At 38.4% G+C, this 8987-nt stretch overlaps 1 protein-coding gene and 1 pseudogene across 1 annotated transcript in view; one reads left to right on the forward strand and one right to left on the reverse strand.

The window, feature by feature from the left end:
* Positions 1-8987, reverse strand: part of LOC102831657 (neuronal membrane glycoprotein M6-a-like) — a 209932-nt gene that overhangs the window by 167679 nt on the left and 33266 nt on the right. The gene's annotated exons all lie outside the window — the stretch shown is intronic.
* Positions 4164-4867, forward strand: LOC102831277 (annotated as a pseudogene).

An 8987-nucleotide genomic window follows, 5' to 3' on the forward strand; every position in this document is an offset into this window, starting at 1 on the left:
CTGTGCATGGGGTCGCTATGAGTCGGTTCCAACTCGATGGCACCTGACAACAACAACAACAATATTGAACAGGATTTCTCTAGATACTAGCTATAACATGTATTAAATATATATTAAGGAGGAATTATAAATACCTGGTTTGGAAGTTAGCAGAAATTAGCCACCAAAAGGGTAGATTTTATTTTTATTAATGGGACAATTCTTAATTATTCTCTCAAGACTTATGCACCTTTCTTCTTTCCAAGAGAGAAAACCCTTCCAAGATAGCTTTTTGATGGTTTCACATTGAAGCCTCAAGTTGCTATAAGTTAGGTTGCTTCTTAAGTCTGATGTTAAGTAGATGACTTTTGACTTATAGTACTCTACCATGAAGGATGCAGTAATAACCATACTGGGAATAGTTTGTACTTGTTAACATTTAAGATTCTCCTATGGATTTAGGTGAATAATCATTAAATTGTATTCCAACTTGTCACAATAATAATAATAATAAAGAATATTGTACAGGAAGAAAGCGAAAGGTTATTAAGAAAAAAACAAAGAAGGAAAAGATCAAAGTAGATATCCGAAGAAGACTCTAAAACTTGCTCTACCCAGCATGCAGATGCTAAACAAAATAGAAGAAATGAGGAGGTGAAAGAGCTGAACAGGAAAATTTGACAAAACAACTCAAGAAGACAAAGTGAAATATTATAATAAAATGCACAAAGACCTGGAGTTAAAAAGCCAATAAGGAAAAACACACTCAGCATTTCTCAAAGTGAAAGAACTATAGAAAAAACTCAAGCCTTGACTTGAAATATTGTAGGATTTTATGAACAAAATAGGAGTCCTAGTGTGGTGCTGCTGAATAATGCGCTGGACTTCAAGGTTAGGTTGAACTGCAAAGCCAGAGGTGCAAACCCATTAACAGCTCCTCAAAAAACCCTATACGAGGACCTTGTGAGCCAGAGCCAATTCAATGGTACTTAACAGCAATAACAACAAATGGGAAAGCATCAAAGGAAGATGAAGGGAATACAAAGAGTCACTGTACTAAAAAGAAATGGTGGATGTTCAACCGTTTCAAGAAATATCATATGATCAGTAGCCATTGCACTAAAGGAAGATGTTCAAAATGAAGACATTGGCAAACAACAAGGCATTGGTCCAGGAACTGATGGAATGCAAATTGAATATTTCAACAAATGGAGGCAGCACTGGAGGCACTCAGTCATCTATGTGAAGAAATTTGTAAGAGAGCTATCTGGCCAACTGATTCAAAGAGATTCATATTTGTGCCCATTCCATAGAGAGATGACCCAATGGATGTGAAAATCATCAGACAATATCACTAATATTGCATGAAAGTAAAATTTTGCTAAACATAATTAAAAAAAGAAAAGAGTGGCACATTATATTGACAGGAAACTACCAGAGGTTTAGGCAGTATTCCATGGGGACATGGAATGAAGGATATAATTACTGACGTCAGATGGATGTTGGCTGAAAGCAGAGACTACAAGAAAGATGTTTACTTGTGTTGACTGACTATGCAAAGCCTTTGCATTATGTGGAGCATGACAAGTTACAGACAACATTGTGTATAATGAGTATTCTGGAACACTTAATTGTGCTTATGAGGAACTTGTACATAGACCATGAGGCAATTATTCAAACAAAAGAAAGGGACACTAAGTGGTTTAAAATCAGGAAGGGTATGTGCCAGGATGTATTCTTTCACGTTACTTATTCAACCTGTATGCTGAGCAAACAATCTGAGAAGTTGGATTATATGAAGAAGAATGTGGCATCAGGATTGGAATTAGCAACCTGTGATATGCAGATGATATAACCTTGCTTGCTGAAAGGGGAGGGGACTTAAAACACTTACTGATGAACATTGATAACTTTGGTATGGGTTACACCTCAATGTAAAGTAAACAAAAATCTTCACAACTGGACCAACAAACGACATCAAAATGAATGGATAAAATATTGAGGTTCCCAAAGGTTTCATTTTGTTAGGATCAATCATCAACACTCATGGAAGCATCAACCAAGGAAGCAAATGGCATATTACAGTAGGCAAATCTGCTGTACAAGATCTTTTTAAGGTAGTCAAGAGCATAGATGTCAGTTTTTGACATCAAGCAAAGATGTCAGGACTAAGGTGTGCCTGACCCAAGCTATGGTATTTCTATAGCCTCATATGTTTGTGAAAGTTGATCAATGAATAAGGAATTATAGAAGAACTGGTGCATTTGAGATATGGTGTTGTTGTTTTAGTGCAGTTGAGGCAGTTCTGCCTCATAGTGATCCTATATAGGGTTTCTGGTGGATTTTAACCACTGACTTGTGGTTAGAAGTCCAGCGCTTATACTAAGCACCATACCAGGATATATTACAAGGAGGGATAAGGACATCGTATTTGGTAAAGAGGAAAGTTAGTGAAACAGTAGAAGACTCCATTGAGATGGATTGGCACAGTGACAGCATCAATACCCACAATAGTGAGATTGGTACAGGACCAGGCAGTGTTTTGTTCTGTTGTGTATAGGGTGGCTATGAGTCAGTATGAACACAATGGCACCTAACAACATCAATAGTTGAAGTTCAAGTTTTATATATGTTATTTGCATGTGTACAGTAATCTAATCCATGTGGTTTCTTAATGTAATACTTAAGGTGATGGCTTCCTGCCAAAAAAATATCTTTAAAGTAGAAGAAAATTAAACACTAAAGTAATTTCCATATTAAAAAATTCCTCCAGTTTGGGGGGATATCGATCAATGACATGAAACAAAACAAGTTTGAAATATTGAGTGGAAAACAGATTTGTTCTGTAACCTTCACCAAATTAACAATAAAACTTTTTTTTTGCCTTAAAATAAAGCAAAAATACCGAGTTTGCCTTCACTGAGTATAACCATAATTAACTGATGATTTTATCTTATTATTAATAAGCATGTCTATTATATGATAAATGACAGGTAAATTCATTGTATAGAGGAAAGATGAGGCTTTTTGTTTCTGCAGAGATTTATGACTTATTTATTATAAGTAATAGAAAGTGGTATTTATCATACATAATATGCCAACATATCACTAATATTACATCTTAATGGTATGCATATTATTGTGTTGTTGCTGTTGTTATGTGCCATCAAGAGGGACCCTACAATGTGTTTCCAAGGAGTGGCTGGGAGTTTGAAACACCAACCTCAAAGTTAGCAGTCAATCCTACAGCTCCAGACCAGGATTTCTGACATGCATATTATTATATTAGTTATCATTTTAATTATATAGTATTGTATTGATTATGAAATTGAAATAAAGTTCACTTAATTATTTGCAATATTATCATTTTTCACAGTATTTGTAATAAAGCCTGATTAACAAAGTGGTATCCCAGATGGGATAAATAGTGTGCAGTGATCTGTCAAGTTCTCAGAAATGTTTATGAAGATGATGAAAAAGTACTTACATGCTCTCTGGTTCTGCCTCACCAATTCTGGTTTCCCATGAGTGAAAAAAATAGCATGTCTGACCTCTTCATTTCATTACCTCCCCAATAAATGAATTTGCAAATACCCATCTATTGTAATGTATTTACTTAGATGAGTATAGATACCTTCCTAATGGTAGTACTAAGTCAGTTGGTCAGGCTAAATAATAAAATGTGTACAAAAGACAAATCTGTGGTGGAAGGATTTATAAGATATAAAAGACATGTTCAACCAATTGGAGGGGGCAAGATGTAAGGAGAGACATAAATCATCAATAGCATCAACAAATGATTCAGAGATTACTAAAAACATCTTATAAATGAAGCAAAGACCTCCAGACACAGTAATGAATAAATTGTAGACATCATAATGATGTCTTTGATTTTTATTGTTGTTGTTGTTAGGTGTCATCGAGTTGGTTCCAACTCATACAGACCTTACGCAAAACAGAATGAAATACTGCCTGGCCCTGTGGCATCCTCACAATTATTGTTAAGCTGAGTCCGTTGCTCTGCCACTGTGCCAATCCATCTTATTAGGGGATCTTCCTCTTTTTCACTGACCCTCCACTTTACCAAGCATGATATCATTCTGCAGGGACTGGTCCCTCCTGATACTATGTTCAAGGTATGAGAGGTGAAATCTCACCATCCTGGCTGTTTTCTAAGGAGCATTATGTCTGAGCCCTGTGCTCAATACTAGAAGGACGGAGCTGACTTTACCAAATGTCGCTGTGTGTTGAAGATTGGGGCACATACTCCTTCAGCCCTCGCCATCATGGAAAATGCCAACGTGCTGGCCTGTTGTACCAGCATCTGCCAGCAGAATGGCATCGTGCCCATTTCAGAGCCTGAGATCCTCCCCGATAAAGACCACGACCTGAAGCGCTGTCAGTATGTAACTGAGAAGGTACTGGCTGCTGTCTACAAGGCTCTGAGTGATCACCATGTGTACTTGGAAGGCACCTTGCTGAAGCCCAATATGGTAACGTCTGGCCATGCCTGCACACAGATGTTTTCTCATGAGGAGATTGCCATGGCAACTGTCACAGCACTGTTCGCACAGTGCCCCCTGCTGTTACTGGGGTCACCTTCCTAGCTAGGCGTCAGAGTGAGGAGGAGGCATCCATCAACCTCAATGCCATAAACAAGTGCTCCCTGCTAAAGCCATGGACCCTGACCATTTTCTATGGCTGAGCTTTGCAGGCCTCTGCCCTGAAGGCCTGAGGAGGAAAGAAGGAGAACCTGAAGGCTGGCCAAGAGGAGTACCTCAAGCGAGTCCTGGCCAACAGCCTCGCCTGCCAAGGAATGTACACTCCAAGTGGTCAAGGTGGGGCTGCAGCTAGTGAGTCCCTCTTCATCTCTAACCATGCCTACTAGCGGAGGTGTTCTAAGGCTGCCCCCTCAACACTCCAGGCCACGCCCCCTCCCATGCCCACTCTTGAGTGGAGGAGCTCATTAGGGCCTCCAGGTCATTCTTTCCTATCACTCTTGCCATTCTTGTGATGATGGTGTGTGGTGGTGTCTGTATACGCGAACTCCATCACCCTTTCCAGCCCACTGCCAACAAACAGCTATTGAAGGGAGAAAAAAAAAAACAAAGCAAATGGATGATGGGGACGCTCAACCACTTCAAGAAATCGCATGTGATCAAGAAACTATGGTACTGAAAGAAGAAGTCTAAGGTGCCCTGAAGGCATTGGCAAAAGCCATGATTCCAGGAATTGATGTAATACAAATTGAAATATTTCAAGAAACTGATACATATTGATGATATTAATATAGATGAAATAGATCTGAAGGTATTTCTAGACTTCAAAGAGACATCAAATAGGGATTTAAAGAAAACATATTTGAAATAAGTTAATAGTAGGAATGAGACTGCTATGCAGCCAGAAAACATATGTTGTTGTTATATACCTTCCAGTGGGAATCTTTGGACTCAAGATGCTTTCTTTTGCTTGAATATAAGGAAAATGGATATTGACAGAAGGAGGTATAAAAGGAGCTGGATAGGGGGTTGTGTCTGAAGTAACTCTAAGAGATTATGTAATGACAATAAGTGACTAGATATAAAGGACTGAAATAAGGTGAAGAAGCAAAGCACTGGTAGCAATTCACCTAGAAGTAAGGGCAGGCTTTATTTTTATGATTATAGCAGAGTTAGCATTCAAACTTTGCCTATTCTCATGTGAATGCAGTTGGATGAGGGAGAGTCAGTGAATGGAAGAGAAGTACTAGATGGACATCTTAGCCTGGGTTCTCCAGAGGAGCAAATGACTGTATATATATTCTTCTTGTTTTTTGTTGTTAAATACCATCAAGTCAGTTCTGACTCATAGCCACTCTGTACAGGGTTTCCAAGGAGCTGCTGGTGAATTTGAACCATCAATGGAGTCCTGGTGTGGCACTGTGAGTTAATGTGCCAGACTGCAACAGCCACTTGAACGGCAAGGTTGGCGGTTCAAGCTCACTAGTTGCTCCTGGAAACCCTATACAGGGTCGCTATGGGTCAGAATTAACTTGACAGCATTTAATAACAACAACAATAGCATCAATGATTACATCATTGCTGATAATTTACAAATGGAGACAATTTCAGTCTAAAGATCTCTCCCAAATCCTGACCATTCTTATCCAACTGCTAACCAGAAAATGCTCTTCACAGACAAAAGCATTTCATCTATTCACAATACCATATTCTTCGGAAAATCTTTTACTCTTTCTCATACTTCTGGCAAAAAGAATAGTCAAAAATGATATAACAATTCATTTTAAACTAAATTTTCATCCATTAGGATTATAGTACTTTGTTTCCTTTAAACTCTATATTGAAGCTGGAAACTAGATGCATATCATATATTTATTAAGTGAAAGAATTAATAAAGCATCAATGAATCCATCAAATAAGGAATAAAAGTATTTTATGTAAGTATATACATTCCTTTTTTCCATTTTTTTTTTCTTTTTTCTATTCACACTGTTGTCTTTTTAGCATTTTCTTTCCTGGAATAGATATTTATCTGGCCCTCCTCCTCCACCTACTCTTTTTGTTCTTTTGTTGACGTTCATTAACATGTGTTAATCCAGTCAAAGCACATGGAGGAGAGAGGAGAAAGATATAAATGAATGGAAAAGAAGGAGACAGAAAAGAGACCTAGAAAGTTAAAGAAAATGGTGAAAGGTCTAAGGACAAAATGAGATGAAACAAAGCATGAAAACAAAGATTTTTAACTGATGTTTCAAGAAACATAAATAAACAATTGTTTCTCAGTGGAATAGCTTTAAATTGGTAAGGTATATTTAGTTTATAAAGATTAATAGAAATTAGAGAAGAATAAACTAGAAGCATATGTTGCTGTTGTTATGTGCTATAAAGCCTTTCCAACTAATGGGGCTTCTCTGCTCTGACAAAGACTCACAGCTTTGGAAAGGAAACCCTATACAGGGTGGTTATGAGTCAGAGCAACTTAAGGGCACTCGTCAACAGTGGGGTTAACAAAGAACTGAAACAAAGAGAGAGGGAGGAAAAAGAGGAATATCAAGATAAAGCAGAGCTACTTTCATTTGCACTAAATGGACAATAGCAAGGAACTAGGACAGCCAGACTTGAATCTTATACTTCGGACATATTATCAGGAGGGGCCAGTTGCGAAGAAGAACATCACACTTGGTAAAGTGGAGGGTCAGTGAAAAAGAGGATGGTCCCAATGAGATGGATTGGGTCAGTAGCAGTAGCAATGGGCTCAAACCATATCAATGATTCTAAGATTGGCGAAGGACCCAGCAGTGTTTTGTTCTGCTGTTTGTAAGGTCACTGTGAGGCCTAACAGACTCCACTGAAACCTGACAAAAACAACAAGGAAGCTATTACACAAGAGCCATTTGTCACAATGGTTAAAGTCCTTAGCTGCTAACTTAAATGTTGAAGGTTTGGACTCACTAATTACTCTGTGAGAAAGATGTGGCTATATATTCTCCTAAAGATTATTGCCTTCCATACCCTATGGGGGCAGTTCTGCCCAGTCTAACGGATGGGAATGGGGGTTTACTTTAAAAAACTCTGTAGGTACTGAAAGAAAAGAACTGGACCAGTAACCACAAGGTCAGTGGTTCAAATTCATCAGCAGTTCTGTGAGAAAAAGTTAAGACTGTCTGCTCCTATAAAGATTTGCTATTGTTAAGTGCCTTAGACTTGGTTCCAACCCATAGCAACCCTGTACAGGGTTTCTGAGGTGCAGCTGGTGAACTTGAACTGCCGACTTTGCAGTTCAAATGACTTTGCAGTCTATGAGTCAAAACCAAGTCGATGGCAATGGCTTTATCTGCTTTGACCAGCATCGAGATGGTAGTAGGGTTAGATGATATCATCGCACTATAAAAGGAGCCTGAATTTGAACAGGACAAACAGGGTTTTAGGCCTAGTTCTAAAACAAATTAGTTCCTTAATCATACACAAATCATTCCCCTCCCTCCTTTTTTTTTTCTGTAGAAGGAAGATTATCTGCAATGCAAATTTTTGTCAAAATTTATAGATCAAGAAAAAATAGCATACCAAAATAGGTGCTATTTTTAAAACTTTCTTTCAACTATTTATATTTAGAAACAGTATTGGAAAAGTATTAGGTTTTATAGTTGATTCACATAATTTGAAAACATATGTGAAAATTTGAATACACACTAACAAAATATATCTCTTCCTTATGTATTGTCTTATGTATTATCTTATGTATTGTCTTAGCATCTCATAAACTGAGTTTCAGAAACATTCATTATTTTTTAATGTATAATTTATCTTATCCTTTTAATTTTATTAGGTATGGCACTGTATGAAAAGCCCTGGACTACTAACTGCAAAGTTGGAGATTTACACTCACCAGTTGATCCTTGGAAGCCCCATATAGGGTTACTATGAATTGGAACCAACTTGCCTACACTTAACAACAACAGCAACACATACACGGTGTGGCGCTGTGAGTTAATGAACTGGACGGCAAAGTCAATGGTTCAAGCTCACCAGCCACTCACCGGCAACCTTATACAGGGTTGCTATGAGTCGGAACCGACTCAATGGCACTTAAAAACAACATATCAAATATGTTAAATATGTTGTTGTTGTTGTTATGTGCCGTGGAGTCGGTTCTGACTCATAGCCACCCTGTAACAGGGTTTCTGGGCTATAAATCTTTACGGGAGCAGAAAGCCTCATCTTTCTCAAGGAATGACTGGTGAGTTTGAACTGCTGACCTTGCAGTTCAAACTGACTTTGCAATCTAGCGTATTAACCCACAAATCTTTACGGGAGCAGAAAGCCTCATCTTTCTCCCGCCGAACAGCTGGCAGTTTCGAAATGCCGACCATGAAGTTCACAGCCCGATTCGTAACCACTACGCTACCAGAGCTCCTTGTGTGTGTGTGTGTGTGTGTGTGTGTGTGTGTGTGTGTGTATATGTTGTTGTTGTTGTTAAGTGCCGTCGAGTCGGTTCCGACCCATAGCGAC

This window comes from Chrysochloris asiatica, unplaced genomic scaffold (genome assembly GCF_000296735.1).
Source record: "Chrysochloris asiatica unplaced genomic scaffold, ChrAsi1.0 scaffold00011, whole genome shotgun sequence".
Classification (NCBI taxonomy): domain Eukaryota; kingdom Metazoa; phylum Chordata; class Mammalia; order Afrosoricida; family Chrysochloridae; genus Chrysochloris; species Chrysochloris asiatica.